We start from the raw sequence: 16,973 nt of genomic DNA on the forward strand, positions 1-16,973 counted from the left end.
TCTGTCTGCTATTGGTTTGTTGCCTGAAGTGTAAAGTGAAGCGTCCTCCCATGAAGCCACCGCTCCGTAATGTGGCATGTAAATGTTTAATGTGTTTAATCTGTGGGCAGCACACGGGACCACAATGTTTTATTGCCCAGGCCAAATGTTTGAAAGGGCTTTAAAGTGTTTGGGGGGGTTTTTTCTAAGGGATTAAAAATACTTACATAAGTATATTTGTCGGTGACCGGTGCAGTTCCAGTGTGTTTAAAGAGTTAAAAGACTGGTGCAGTTCCAGTGTGTTTAAAGGAGAGTTTAAAAGGACGTGTATACGCGCCTTGAAGAGGCCCGTGAAGATTAGAGCGTGTTGCAGACAACTGTGGCCTGACTTTGTCAGAGTAACTACAAAGATGATGGATGTGTGTGTGTGTGTGTGTGTGTTCAGGGAAACCAAAGCAGACTGGCTGCAATATTTCACCACTCAATCCTGGAAACGATGGCTTTATTGGCTCCCTGTCGACAAGAAATGCCTTTGGAGAAGATACCGTATCTGAAAAAATTCTGCTCCTGCATGTGTGTGTGTGTGTGTGTGTGTGTATTTGTGTGTGATGAGGGGTCGCGGTCAATGACAAATAGTAATCAATCAATTAGGGTGTGTTCGGAGTAAAGGTCGTGTTTCCCCGACGAGGTCAAAAACATGAGGCAAACATGAAACAGGAGGTTTAAATATGTCGGCACAAATAAAGCTGTGATGTAGAGTTTGACATTTTTAATGGGAAAGGTATAAAACGCAGGAAGTTCCTTATAAAACATTAGGTCATAAATACATATATAACTATATATAGGTGATAAATACATATATTAACATATACATATAAATATACTTGTATATTAATATGAACATATATACTGAGATACATATATGTATATTTATACATATGTACAATATATGTGTAAATATATATAACAATATATATTTATTAAGTTAAAAATATTTTATGTGCCATATTGGCTAGGTACTAATTATTTAAGACATTTAATTTAATTTAATCTAAAATCTAAATTTAATTTAATTAGAAAAACAGATGTAAGGCTAAGGCTAACGACGGTTGACTTCATCAACAGACAACTTCAAAGGATAAAGGCGACTACTGTATGGCCTCAGGCTGACTTTACATCCATCTGGTGACGGGGCTGAGTTGGTGGTATGCATCCAGTAGATAGCATCATACATCAAACAAACTGTGGACATACTACACTCTTCGTGGGCCACAGAGCACCTATCCGATGTTAGCCCACACATGGCCTTTAACACGCACAAACTCCAGAGTTCTTAGCTCCAAAAACAAGGTTCTGAAGACTTTGATGTTTGAGATCAGAGTCACATTTCCATTCTAAACTCCCTACTGGTTTACACACACTGCTATCATAACAATGGGCTTTGCTTTGCTTTGACATTCTGTGGACGAATATGCACCTGGTACAACCAGACTATTAATAACATGTATTCAGCACTGCCCTCTCCAAAACTGTAGTTGTAAACTTACACATTGCTGAATCACTGGATTCACAGGGAGTATGAGCTCCACCCAAAATGTGTGTACAGGTCATCCTTTTCACTCAACCACACCTGATAAAGAGCCAGTCTGAACTCTCCTATCAGGTCTTATCTGATGGGTTTTAAAATGTGCGTCCTACAACGTCTGTTCTTCTAACATAAACAACAAGTGCCGGCAGAGACACGTATGCACAGTCACGTATAGACAAAAGCAGGAAGCTGATTGGAGGATGGAGCCATATTCTAATGACTGTAAATCAATCTCTCTTGAAAGACCGTAACAGCCGTGCTGTTAGTGTCCATACAGAAGGCAGAGTGTAGAGTGGGTGATGGAGTACAGGTGCTGTGTTGAAACAACAGACAGAACAGACAGCACAAGAAATCTGTATGGATGGGGGGGGGGTAGATGGGGCACCACACCACGTCTTCAGCCCTGAGGGTCACAGCAGATTTAATGCTATATTTATTGGTATCTTTTTTTTTTTAAAGACTAAGCCTTTGGTGGATGTTCCTTTGGTACGGATTAAAACAGGAAACCCATTATTTAAGTGAAGTTATTATATATTATTAACCTGCTAACTGTATGTACAGTTATAATCAAAGTGACCAAACTAATGGCTATTTTTGCGGTCAAGTGACAGTGGTAGGAAATATAACACAGGAGTAACTGAAGGATTAAACTTCTCTAAATTCAGGCATGGGGAGAAAAAAAAAAGGTCATAAATGGGTCAGCTGAGGAAAAAAAAAAAAAAAACAAGTCAAAGCCGCTGGTTGAACTTTCTACAGCTTTGCAAACCCAACAATATAAAGCCACAAACTACCCAGGGTCACCACCCGCAGGCCTCCGTGTTGAGTAACACAATGAAACACTGGTGTTGACTCATTTGTGTCTGAGTGTACGGCACGATTAGGGCGATCTTTCTGTACAGTAGATGAAAAGGTCTAGTTTTTCTCAGGCTGGGTTATCTGTTTATCAAAACCACAAGAGTTCCATGTCATCTCCCCTTTTACTGTGTGAAAATGGCTCGAAAAAGCGTTAGGCAGAGTGCAGGAGTCACACAAAACCACTTAGCGGCTACGCTAGGGTAATCAGAGGTGAGAGGGCAACATCAAACTATGTGTGCTTAACCTCTCCACTTCCTGGAAACGGTGGTCTCTGCAGGGAGACCAAGAGATGATGAACACACTTTTTCCACAGTCAGGGACCTGCCGAGGCTCTGGGGACCGGACATGTCCCTCTCTTTTCTCCTCATTGGTTTTCTTCCAGTTTGTCTTTCCTCCGCTCACACCACTGTCAATGAGCTGCATCATCACCAGCTGAGTTTTAAGACGGGTCACACAGAAGCACCAGACGTGGAAAGTGAAGGGGGCGGGGGGGGAGAGGGGTGTGCTGAGAGATGGCGTAGGCGTGTATGTCATGTGTGGATGTTAGGCACTAGTGTCAGCCGGAAGACACATTGGAGTGAAGTATTTTCTTGTCTGTCAGGGGAAAGGCCCTCTCACAGGAGGGCTCAGACATCATAAATCCACTGTGATTCTTTCCATGGCCCCACAAACTCCACTCCCCCCTCCCTCTCCCCCCTGCGTCTCTCCCTCGACCAAGCCCAAAGTAGAAGTAGTGTGAGGACAACCTGCATCAGAATTTCCTCTGAGTGGCTGCATAAATTAGTCGCTCACGGGGATTAAGGAGCCGGACTTTGTACAGTTTATTCATCAGCGTCTGTGGTCGGAGCGTACCAATTCATACACAGTCAATGTTACTGGACATTGTTGCTTCAACCGGATGCTTGTCAAGACATCGACATGTTTAACCAATTATATAGAACTTTCTCATGAGGCCTTTATTTTGAAAGCAACTATAAAGCCCACGCTCACGGACCCAATGATGGACTATCACATATTTTCACCCCATCAAAGCCAAATCATTAACATTCCAAACTGAAGGGCAGTTTCATCACTCCAGCCACACCAGTCAAACACTCCCTTTGAATCCCAATTGTGCGAAGCATCGGCTTTGCGTTTTGCCCGAAAGCAGTTCCGACCGCGGGACCTCCGACCGCTGCTAATCTAACAGAGCTGCGACAATGTGAAGTAGCTACTGTCAGACCAGGCGTTAGACACTGACCAGCATGCATCTGCACAACAACAAAATCTCAACGTTAAGACGCTGTGAAGTTGCAGAGGTGTCGATAGAAGGGGTTACACACTCGCCTGTTTCTGCCAGAATCTGAAGTGGGGGGAAAACCCACTGCTGAAGTGGGGTTTCTTTGAGAACAACATGACACTGTGGGTGGGGCCGGGGGGGGGGGGGGTACCTTCACATATACAGCACATATAAAGATGCTAAGTATGAAATATTGGCATTTACAATACTGAGGTGCCAGGTGATATTTATTAACATTGGCCAGTGCTGCCCTCTTCTGGTCTTTAATGGATTTTCAATGTATAGTTATGATTCTTGATTCATTTTTGGAGTAAAAAAAAAAGTAGTCCAGAGTCACCACATGATGCTCAGACTTCTACCGTCTACTCCAACTGTTGGAGGGAACGTCAGTCGAGCACAGATGAGGGGGTTTAAATCCTCCCTTGTATTTTATAATCATCAAAACCATATCACCAAATATAAACCAGTTTATATTTTTAATGTGATTTCCTTTATGCATATTTTTGACATAGAAAAAAAGAAGCTCAGAAACAAAGTCTGACTCTGGGACATTGATTCATTTTCGATCAGATACAGATCTGGACTGCAGGCAGGCCAGAGGCACAAATGCAGTTTGTTGATATTCCAGAGACATGTGTAAAGAAGCCGGCGCTGCCTCTCCATCACACCGGTCCACTGGCTGAGAACAGAAGACCAACCAGGTTAGAGACCAGATCAGGGCCAACATCAGATTTGTCAGGTGAAGATAAAAAAGTCAGACGCCGGTGAGAGACAGAGAGCGACAGTAGTCGTCTGTTTGTGGAATAACTTTCCCTTTTGTTTCTCCCTCAACACCCCTCATTTCACATCCAACCCTGTGCTTCACTGCTTGCAGGAACAGTGAGGGTCCCGTGTCTTCGCTCATCCGTCCTCTGACACGCATTTTTTAAAATAAGCACTCTCCAAAACACTGTTGGTTGCCATGGCAGTTGGCCGGCCTGAGTAAATAGGAGAGAGGAATAATGTCCTTAGAGGAAGGGAGTGTTAAATGTAGTATGGGCAAAAATGTGTGTGTGTGCGTGTGTCTCATAGCCACTGCACCCATGGGAGAACTGCCTGGCAAAATCATTACAGCCTGTGCAAACAGGCACTGACATCTCAACTTAAGTCAGCCCTGCCACACACGAACACACACACACGAACACACACACACAGTAGTAGGCATTCCCGAGTACACACATTCCGCCCGTGTCCTCCACAAATGTTCAGTCGACCAGCGTCGGCGTAGAGCTGCGCCACATGTGCATGTTACTCTAATTGCATATTTCCTTATGTTTGCTTATTAAACGCAGATCTGAACTGGACCACATCTACTGTCTCTGCCTCTTAATCCTGTTTAGTCTGACACACACACACACACACAAACACACAGGTAGACGCGTGTTTAGTCTGGGTTCTGTAAGTTCTTCATCAACCACAATGGAGTTGAAGACATACGTAGCAGTAGTGGACTGTATACTGTATTTACAACTGTACTCATTTGAAACTGTATATGTGACTGTATTAGAAATGTCTGTAAAAGAAAACTTTTTCACATTTTCCATAGCGTTACTGCTGTCATTGAGGATTTACAGGTATTTTTCTTTTTTGTTATTTAAGAGAAAATTGTCTGTAAAGCATGGATATACAGATAAAGCTATATACTGTAGCTACATGGATACTTACATATATACATATGTACACACACTTACATACTGTATATAGACACAAATATATATGTACATATGTATATATATGTATGTATATAATAATAATACAATAACAACAATAACAAGCATAAGAATATAACTGAGAAAAATATCCTCTCTTCTCCGAACAGTCCTTACAAGTGTACGAAACCAGTGAAGCAGCTAAATATCAATTAGATACTAGAAGGAATGTAGACTTAGCAGTAAGTCTGGACTAATCCTGATTCCATCTTGTTTGCCATTTTTCTGCCTCACATTAACCGTTGGACGCAGCAGTCTGAGCTCCTTTGAAGTACAGCATGTCGCCGCCGCTCCATGTGTGTGAAAAGCGCACTTAGACATTCAGTGCACTGGTGGTGATTATATCTGTTCCCCGCACAGATTACAGGAAGGATCATGTGCACCCACTGACGTTGCCAATGCAGGTTTAATTGAAATTGGTTCTGTAGAAAATAAAAATGTCTGCGGTCGACTTGGGGATTTGGTCCATATTTGAAGTTCGTGCAGAAACGCAATTCGCCAAATACTACGGTTTGAGCTGAAAACCATCTTTGATTTAGTTTAACCTCCATTTCATTTCAAGTTCCTTAATGCCCCGGGTTTTGGTGCCAGCATGTCTTTAACGTTCTATAGATATCATGTGATTGATGCCTGGACCAAATACAGAAATATTTATAAATAGCAGTCAAGAAGACTTTTAAGGTTTTTCCAGACATCGGAGCTGCATATAGATGGACTAATTCAGGCTGATACATATCTAAATCACACATGCGCCTACACATGCGTACTGTAGCGCCCCGCCCAACCCTCACTGCTGGCTCTTGACCAGCGGAGGCTCGTTGGTCTTTCATTTTGTACCAAATTATCCAGGGTCTCAGACCACATCTGGAGAAAACCAAGACTTCCAGGGCCTGAGGCCAGCCAGAGTACAGGCCTTCATGTTCAACACGTGCAGGAAAGAACAGTTACATCACCTGAGCTCTCCTTACTGAAACTGAAGATCTGCCAGCTTTAAACACACTGCATCATGAGGTTTGATATGTGTCCTAATTGTTCAGTAAACACGCTGAATACTACAACATATACATTCTTCATCAGAGTTGTGGAATCTTGGAGGATTCAGTCTAAACAGGTGTTGCCCAGGAGTACTGAAACTTTTTTCTATAGCACCCCCTGTCTGTAGATAGTAGTACTGGTGACCTCATACATCAACAAGTCTCAACATAACTTTTTTAAAAACACTGTAAAATCACTGAACAAATGAAATAAAGTTATAAAACATTAACATTTCTCCAGTGTTGAATAAATCAATATATTCTAATTGAAACTGAATTGTCTTGCTGGGCCATTTCTGAAATACATCTCACCATCGGAGACACACGCCCCTCAGTTTAGGAACCACTGCTTTGGTCTTTCAACATAAAATGACCTCCAAAAGGTCAACAAGTCTCAACATAACTTCTTTCTTTCAACATAAAATGACCTCCAAAAGAACACCTCCTGTGGATTATGGTGACTGTTAGTGTCTGGAGAAAAATGTGCTGTGGTGATTTACTTTTGCAATTTATTTCAAAGTGCCTTGAACGACAGCAGTCTTTTCAGCAGTAATACCATTAACTTGACCCTCAACACAAAAGGGACAGGGGGATTTTTTTAACCTTGGAACTTTACATATTTTGAAATGATTTTGTTTCTCTTGCAAAGTCAAGTCATGAAAAGAGCCATGCATTTTTTCACTGCATAAAATGTACTTGGAAAACACTACAAGAAAAATAAATCGTTCCAGACTCTCTAATAGTTTTATCCACTGCTTAATATGCTGGAGCTGACAGTTGGCAATAGGGAATACTCTCCTTTGCCACACCTAAAGGGTTGCCAGGTAATTACCCCCCAACCCCCACCCCCGCTGATGACACACGTCTCTGCATCAACTAATGTCTTTTTCCAAATGCCAGTGCGTCAGGAACCGTTGTACATCATCTTCACAGCGTCGACTTGACGAACGTGTCCACGACACCGACTGAGAGACAGACACTTGAACACAGCAACATATGCCATAACTACATGATGTAAAGAAAAGAAAAATCCCTCACTTTCTGACTGTTGTTACGCGTTGGACAAACAGTGAGAGGGGGATCTGGGGGTGAGCAGAGAAATGAGGCTCACACGCTGAGAACAGCCTTGTACAGGCAGACGTGAAGCAGCGGGACGTGTGGCAGCAGCCAGGAGCAGAACACTGAGCGACGGCACGGTCAGCAGTCTGCTGCATGATGGATCTCCAGGTGAGATTAAGAAAACAGCTCATTATTAGCCACTTTGATGGATGCACGGTGCAGGAGGAGGACTGAGAGACATTTTCCCCCTTGGACACCCTGGATCCACAGGCACCTGAGACACATTATTGAAGAATAACATTCGTACAAGCATTAAACCGCTGATCGCTGTATCATGACATTTTATTTCCTGGATGATTTAGCGTGGCTACACCTGAGGGATGTAAAACAAGGACACGCATGCAGAAACGCACAAGAACAAACACACACACACACATACGCGGTGCACCACTGCTGTCAATCATGGCTTGGCCAAACAAGCCGGGGAGCTGGAGGGGAAAACTAGAGGAAGGTACAAGGTACGCATGCAGTGAGCTAAGCTAAGCCCTCACAGGAAATTCTGTTTGATGGCCTTAACATGTGGCAACTTCCACTTCTCTGGACTGTCTACACTTGCTGAGCAATATTAAAGTCTCTGTTGTGTCAGGCCAATTTGGCCACTTGACCGACTCTCAGGGACAAGTAAACAAGTTTTCACCCCAGATCCTGGGTTGCCCAGCAGGGTGGAGGCCGTTAGAAACGTAAAAGAAAAAAAGGTGAAAAAAAAAAGACTTTTGAAATTAAAATTCAGATTTTCTTTTCAGCATACAGAGTGTTTGTGCTTGCGTTGAACATTCAAGTTTTAACACTTACATTTTTTGGTGAAACAATGTTTAAAGTTATACATCATTTATTTACATAAGTGTTTTTAAATAATAATTTCTCATATGATTAAAGGTGGTGTTTAATTGTTTGGCAAATCTAAATTTGTACATATGACATTTATATATACATATATGCAGCATATATGTACATATATGTTTATATACGTATATGATTCTGATGATCATTCTGATTCTGTTCTATTTTCATTCATTACTGTTTTCATTCTCACTCAGACGCTGTGAGAATGGATAAGAACCATCCAGTAACTGTGTGGGTGGTTCTCTTCTCTCGTCTTTCCCACTATACCGTTCCAATTTAAACCTTTTCTTTAAAAAACACATACTCCATAGTGGGGCCCCTGGGAGTTCTGGTCTGGGCCCCAGGTAGACCCTCAACCACTTCTATAATCTCATAATCTTCTGTGCCCTGGGAACAGTGGGATAGCGGCGAGTTTGAAGCACACGTCAAAACAACTTTACCATACATCTACCATGCAAGAACACACACGATCACGCACTAAATCTTAAATGAACACATCACGGCCTCACGCACGCACGGTCGTGACGGCAACCGACTGTAAATGTTTTATACTCATTTTCACCAACGGGAACGGGAGTTCTGTCGTGTTGGCTGGACTCCAGAGGGAAGTATGTTTAGATGAAAAAGAAGAAGAAAAATAACACGTCAGTGGTGCAGTGGCCTGCTGTAATGGACAGTAGGTGGAAGAAGAAGGAGCAGAGGTTAATGGAGATGGAGACAAAGGAGGAAGAGTGGGTCAGTAATAAGGAAGAGGTATATATTTAAGAGGAAGAGGAGGATGAAGGTGATAGGAAAGAAGTGTAAGACTAAGGAGGCAAGGAAGAAGATGAGAAAGAGGAAGAGGAAGCAGGAAAAGAAGAAGAAATAATTAAGTTGATCCTTGAATCATTTGGTCATGGGCTGAACCTAATGTTTATAAATTAAAACAGAATTAATTTAATGCTAATATTAATACAGGTTAATACACCTGTTAACAGAATTAATTTAATGGTAATATTAATACAGGTTAATACACCTGTGACCAGCAGAAAAGTCTAACTCTGGAAAGAGAATACTTTTGATGGGAACGCTGCAGAGAATGAGAGAAGGCTGGGATTCAAGGACCAGGAATACCTACAGACCCACACACACACACACACACACACACAGGATAAGTTAAAGTCAGAACCTTAAGAGCCGACTGTGGATCAACTGCCATGAAAAAAGCACTAACTTAAAGGGACATGTATGGAATGTACACGCAGATGTAATCTAGCATCAATAAGGACCTCCCAGACCTGTGCATGTGTGTGCAGATCCACACACACACACACACACACTCACAATCTCTCTCTCTCACACACACACACACACACGGAGTCACATATTTAAATTCCAGGGAGACGTCTGTAATGAGGACTGAGTCATTTGGATCTAATTATGGGCAGCCAGGCGGAACAGATAGAGTAAATCAACTCCAAGTGAGTTCAGGAGAGAGAATGCAGTCGCAGTGTGAAAACTCAATTTGCCATAAATTCAATTAATGTCGCTTTAATGGACGCTCTCAGCTAATTTCCTGTCATAAAGCATTACCGGGGTCTCCTCTCCTCCACTCTCTCCTTGTTTGTCACATATATACACGCATCTCCGATCACCCCACGTCCCGAATGCTGAGTGAAAATGAAGTGCGTTAGCGCCATCTTGCGTCTATTACCATGCAACAACCAAACGGTGACCGTCACATCTGCTGAGGTGGGTATACGTACGTCTCTTATTTTGATATATAGATTATACTTTATGAAGATTGGAAAAACTAAAACCTCATGTTATGTTCTTAAAGGTACAGTATGCATGAAAGTGGAGTAAATGTGAGGAAATAAGCTCCCTCCCAGTTACTGCTACAAAAACTATTCTCAAGACCTTTAGTTCAATACTGCGTTAATGAATGTTCTTTTGAAAATACTTTCAAAGTAAAAATGGCAGATACTGCTGCTACTTTATGGGTAGGCTTGTACAGTACTGTAATGGAAACTGCACTGTGTCCATAGTTCCTATAGATGGCGACAGCTGACAGGTGGAGACCGAACAGCAGTCTACTTCACATGGGTCCACGTTTAATAGTCATTGCATTAATTAAACACTGATTAAAACGGTCGTTTTTAATTGGCTAAAAGAATTAGGTTTGTTTTCATAATGTTGTGTAGAAGAATTTTTTTTAAATATTGAAGACATTTTAACAGTTTTACATATTTATTTCACTCAGTAGTACAAATTAGGTTTGTTTTCAGGTGTAGATAATTTTTTTAAATATTGAAGAAATTTTAACAGCTTTACATATTTATTTCACTCAGTAGTACATGAGCGCATTCAGGTGGAACGTTCTCAGGGAGACTATATATTCATAAAATAAAAATATATATATATTTTTTACAAATCAATTGTTTAATCTGACTGGAATAATATATATATAAAACTGTTTAATGTTTTAAACACCAGCCAAACACGTTACTCCACCCGTCCAAAGGTAATAAAACTGAGCAGACCCCCCCCCACCCCCACCTCTCAACCGTCACCCCTCACACACATACTGTGACATCAGTTCAACACATCACCCAAGCCGACTCCTCGTCTCACTGACACCAGACAGAATCTCATGCATATTACAGGGCTGCAGGTGTTGTTTGTATAAAAATACATCTCCAGACATCTGATGGCGAAGTGTCACGTTTTTACAGTGAAGACGACACAGATACGTCTGTCACCTCGCCATAAATACCTCTCACAGCCGCCCCCTCTGGTTTGAGGTCGCACAATGTCACGGTCGTCATTGGTTTCCTTTTTGAAAAATAAAGAAATTGAGAGAATTGTATTCTCCTAATAAATCATTTGTTGTCTTAGGTTTACACAAAAAAGAAAAATATTAGTCTCGGTTTCAGACACTAAGGAGGGAGTACGAGTTGAGCCTGCAGAATATTTGTTCTCCGTGCTCGTCCGTTATCCTCTGCTGTTCCGAGTGGTGACAACATGACGGTTACTGTGATTTACTGGTGTAGACTCCTGGAGGTGAGTGTGGGATCTCTATATTTACACATCTGTTTGTAAGTGATCTGAGTTTTGAAATGTGGCAGAGCTGCTGATGCTCCTGATATCAAATCTGGAACATCTTCACCTGTTACCAATAAACACTTCATTACAGAGAGACAGCAGATCTGTACTGGTCTGTCTGCCCTTGTGGTCCACACGCCAAGCAGGTCACACACTCGGGGGTCGACTTTGTGTCCTGACAATCTCTGGAGACAAACTCAAACAACACTGACAAGTTTGGTTTATCTTTTCAACAGCCTTTTATAAATATCTTCTTTTTTTTTTTAAATTCATAATTACAGTAACAGAAACTATTGTCTCAGTCTGGCTCACACTCGCCACCAACTGGCAGCGCCGCCAGGCTGCCCTGGGACCTTGGAGCAGAATCACTGAGACCAGGCCAGGATCCCTGCAGCCAAGAGCCAACAGATGCACTTACTGTTCTGAAGCCGACATCACAATATCAGCAGACTGAGAAGGTTTGAAATGTTCTCACTCTCACATAGACACACGCCGCGGTGCTGATCTAAATATAAACGCGCCTTCAGCGAGGGAGTTAGCATGAGAAGAAGAAGAAGTAAAAAAAAAAAAAAGATCTATCTGTTTAAATTTCTCTGATTCACCAACAGCTTCACTAAAGTTTAGAAGGAAACTACAGCATTGATGCATTTTACAAACCATCATCCAAAATACACAATAACTAAAAGCCACCAACTCTATAGATACATTTTCCTTGACATTTTTCAATATTTATATTTCAACAATGGGGATTAGTCACAGACAAAATCAGGTGGAAAACACAAACATCTACCTGCTGGTATCTGTCCACCCCTGCCAACTAAATACAGGGGAAAAAAAGCACATCTAGAATGTTAATTCATCTCAATTAACCACGATTAACTGTTCAAGACCATACGCTGAGGCACCGCACAATAACTGAGAGTAAATTTAGCCTGAAGGTCTGATATGACAGAAGGAATTCTTCAGTGTCAACGAAAGGGAAATATATATATATATAAAAGAGAGTGAAACAATGTTGAACACACTTGGACCACAGGCACATCATGCACCGTTTCTCCACCAGACCCACGCTGGCACTTCACCTCCTCAGGCCCGCTCCGGCTGCTGGTTTGATAAATTGGCCCTTTCATCTTGTCAATGTGTATTGTGTCAGTAAGTTGTGTGTATTAGGACCCACCGACGCTGTGTGTGTGTGTACGTGTGTGTGTGTGTGTGTGTGCCCGTGTCTGCCAGAGTACATTGTATGAACTGTGAAGTGTTTGGCTTCCTCGTCGAGGACCGCTGTCACAGACTTTGAAAGCGTGTAATGGGCGTGAATTCTCCTGGAATAAATGCACATCCATACACTGGTGAGAAAATGTGGCGTTTCCAAAGGACTGTGGGTAATCACAGAGAGAGAAAAAGATCTATATTTCAAAGGTTGAAAGCATTATGGCTGCTTTGGAAAGTTTGGGCAAAACATTGAAAATGTATGCCCTTTATTTGTTCCGAGTCCTCGGAAATGTTTTTCCTGAAATAAAGGTCAACGAGCAGTAGTACACAAAAGTACAACAAGGACCAGTCGAATTCAAAAGAATACTGTATGTTGGAGTTTCACAAGAAGTCCATCAGTTATTATCTTCTTTCAGCTTGGCTTGAAGAAGTAATTTAGGATTTTGTTTTTTTCTAGTTTCCAATAGTAAAAATATTTATATATTGATCATGTCCTCAAAGGTTTGGACCAGTGCAGATACTTAGTGAAGTGTGTGGACATAGATTACAGGTACACTGAAGGAGTCCGTGATTTTCATATTCTGATCATTTCCTTAGAACTCTAGGTGACCTTGGTGTAGGATTATCACAACTAAAACCTTGACAACCTGTCCAGGACATGACATTGTCCTGTGTCAAATGCATGCTGGGAAAATGCAAACTAGTGACACTTGAACACTTGCATCAGATCTAATGTGAAACAAAAATATTTTTGGAGGTGAACATAAATATACTGGCTGGGAATTTCCTCACAAAAGTGGAAAAGTAAGATGCCATTCGCCCTCTAGTGGTTCACTGTGTCATTACATCGCCTTGCTTTCTGGACTATTAACAACATAAAGTCACTTCTTAATGTCTGTCTGTTCGTGGATTTTGTTTTAAACTAATTAAAATAATTTTGGGGTGGCTGTGGTACTATAACTTTTTAAGTTGAAGTCATTAAACAGTAATGTGTGGATAACTCCACATTATATACAATATATAATATTAATTTTGTTTTAATATCTAAGTTTGAGCTTCATAAAGTAATGATTATAAAGTTAAAATATAACCTTGGAAGAGACTTGGAAGTGACTTTGAATTGAAACCAACGCAAACATTTGTATCATTTACAGTCGGGTCATCTGTGATGATTTCTGTGTAAGCTGATCCTCCACCGTGTGGAAACCTACTCACTCGACCAGTGAGCTCCCACTCACTCCCTCTGCAAAAGCGAGCTCCCAGTGTAATATCACAGCCCGTGTCTGCAGCCCTTCATTCATCCAGCCTGTCAGTCCTGCGTCCATACATCATCCATCCATCGTGTCTGTGGAAGGCTGCTCACACTTTCTCCCTCCCTCTCTCCCTTTTCTCCTCACCCTCGGACAGCTCACTTTTTCACTGCTGATCGGAGTGGGTCTCGGAGGATCAACAGAGCTCCGTTTCTCTGCGCGTTCCGGAGCAGGAGGAGTCGCCAAAGGACACACGCGCGTCACGGCGTGCACGGACGGAGCAACGGGTCGAGTTTGGTGTTGGATTTAAAAAAAGAAGATTTTAAAAAACAAATAAATAAATAAAAGTCCACCACGGGAACTGCAGCGTTAACGAGGACCTGGTTAGATTCCCGTTTTTGACGGATTTTACGCCGCACAGTTGCGCAAACGGATTAGCCGACCGGCGGATGACTGACGGTTTTGCGGAAAGGTGTCGCTGCCTCTGCGCAAGGTGAGTGATGTGAGATTGTAACCAGTGCGGGAAACGCTGACAGTTGACTTTGTGCAACAGATGGAACGTTGACCTGTTGTCGGTCGTCTGGAGTAACTTCAACATCACTTGGTTTTCTCTACGAAATGAGAGCCTGGAGTGAAGTGTCAGGAGTTTGTGATGAGCTCCGGAAACTAAATAAGTCCAAATAACGGCAACTGTCCGCAGGAATCTTGATGGAGCAGGGGCGCAGCTAGGATGTTTCACAGGGGTGGCCAGATGTGGTGTGGTACCAGGGTCCTCCCTCTCAGTCACCTGGTTTTGTTCCATTTAATCAGAATTTATTTTAAAAAACGAAAGGCGGACAATGGCTTGGTCAGCCTTTGGCCACCTATAACCTGTGCTAGGGGGCGCTGGTGTGGTTCTGCAGAGAAGGCATTCAAATTCTTTTAATAACTCCTATTAAGACTTCTAGTCAAAATATTACAAACCCATATCTACAGCATCTCCAGAGACAGGTTTCCACTGTCGCTCTAATGTCATATAAATAATAAAAAGCCTACGCCTAATTAGAAATCTCTTCTAATTTCTTCTTTTGTGGTCTTAAAATTTAAAGCAAAAACATATCGGCACGAACGGATTTGATCTAAAGTCTGAAATCCAAGCTTTGCCCCAGAGTCAATAAGGGCTTTATTTCTGTGACCCATGAAAATGATCCTCATGTCAAATATGCTACAGTGTGAATTATCTCTGATACTTGCTGCATCACGTTTCACTGGCTTCACTCCATCGGATTGAGATCCCTTTTTATTGCAAGTATTTATCACTTTGGGAAGAACGTCCAGTCATTCTCACACCGGTGCATCAGTGGCAGGATCGTATCAGCTTTACACAACCTCCACCTGTTTGTCAAAAACACACACCCGCAGGTCAGCTGGGGTTGTCGGGACCCTGAAAAGACTGCGCCGATTCATCAAGCACAGACTTGTATCTCTCCTTGATCTAACTTTGAGCTTCCTGGAGCCCAGGACTTGGCCGAAGTGGGATTTTTGGGTGAAAAGAACGCGCAGAGCAGGCTGTTAATACTACCCACTTTCTGGCTGTTTAATTTTCAAAGAGTTGCAGTGGAGGTGGGGGGAGCGGAGGGGAGGTGGGGGGGCCGGACGTCACGCTCTGTTTACACGCAGCCACTGACCAGACGTTTGCGTCTGCGATCTTTATTGATTCAGACTTTTGTTTGACTTCAGGTCAGTGTAGTAGACTTGGCCGTGAAGTACGATGCCCTGGAATAGTTTGACAGTCGTCAACTGTTGCTGCGATGTACTGAATGTATTACAACGAGTGGAAGTTATAAATGATGAATGTTGTGTTAAATGATTGATTAAAATGATCTTTAGGGGGAAAAAGTCCTAGAAATGTTTACGCAGTATATTTGCTTGGATTACTGTCCAAACACAGTTACAGTTGACCTTTACTGACATGGAAACCAGGAGAAATCTATAGTTTGTCATGACTGAACATTATTGCACTCTCATAAATCAAATACACCTGTTCACCAAAAGGTCAAGTGACGGTTCGGTCTTCTACCAACAATCATTTCTATCTCTGATGAGGTCATGGGGTCAGTTCAACTTTTGTCCAATTTTTAGGACAAATACATGTCATTTTGTCTGAAACACAGTTAAGACACATATATAAATAATATAATATAATATATGTATAATATATACAACTAACTCAAAAAGGATCAGAACTATCGCAATTAATCGTGATTAATGCACAGCTACCTTGTGATTAATAATATTGAAAAGTTTAACTAACATGAACAACAATATTTGGTATTTATTGTTACCGTAGATGTAAAGCTAAATACAAAGAGCTGAGGTTGAAAAGGCTGCGGGAAAAACTAAAGAAAGTCAATTAGCATGTTCATAATGTGGAACATATGCAAAACAGCTCTTCGCGGCTTTATTCCCATCCAGGGGAAGAATAACCTATTTTATTCATTCCGACTCTCGTGAGGAGCTGAACTGTGTCTGAGGGAGAATCTGATTAACCGACTGGCATCATTTACAAGGTCCTAACGGGAGGAAAGGAGAGTTCACGTCTGTGCTCTGTGCGTGCAAACAGTAGCTCGGCTACGGAGCGGTCTCTGAACACAAACACGGGGAGAGAGAATGAGAGCAGTTAATTGTGACTGTGATGCTCCGCAGCGTTGGCTGCTCCGCCTTGTTTTCTTTTACAGGACGGGGAATAATTAAAGAGGAGCGTACGTACACGCTGACCGTGTGTGCAGGCGTTTTGTTTTCAAAGAAGTGCAATTTGCTCCAGTTTCTGTAAGAGTGAGCGCGGTGTGTAGGTGTGTGTGCACGTTTATCTGCAGGCGTGCTCCATAGCAACAGGACACACATCTTCTTCAAATATCTTCCTCTTTTCTCTCTCTCTCTCTCTCTCTCTCTCTCTCTCTCTCTCTCTCTCTCCCGGCCATATTGATCCCTTGTCATCCATGG

General features: G+C 42.1%; 1 protein-coding gene and 1 long non-coding RNA gene across 2 annotated transcripts in view; one reads left to right on the forward strand and one right to left on the reverse strand.

The window, feature by feature from the left end:
- Window positions 1-16,973, reverse strand: part of LOC112487816 (uncharacterized) — a 90,641-nt gene that overhangs the window by 10,925 nt on the left and 62,743 nt on the right. The gene's annotated exons all lie outside the window — the stretch shown is intronic.
- LOC103387308 (zinc finger matrin-type protein 4) overlaps window positions 13,676-16,973 on the forward strand; it is a 40,063-nt gene continuing 36,765 nt past the window's right edge. The window contains exon 1 of the mRNA XM_008321885.3: window positions 13,676-14,484. The gene's annotated coding sequence lies outside the window, so the exon portion shown is untranslated. The remainder of the gene's footprint in view (window positions 14,485-16,973) is intronic.

This window comes from Cynoglossus semilaevis, chromosome 12, assembly GCF_000523025.1.
Source record: "Cynoglossus semilaevis isolate Cse_v1.0 chromosome 12, Cse_v1.0, whole genome shotgun sequence".
Taxonomy (NCBI): Eukaryota; Metazoa; Chordata; class Actinopteri; order Pleuronectiformes; family Cynoglossidae; genus Cynoglossus; species Cynoglossus semilaevis.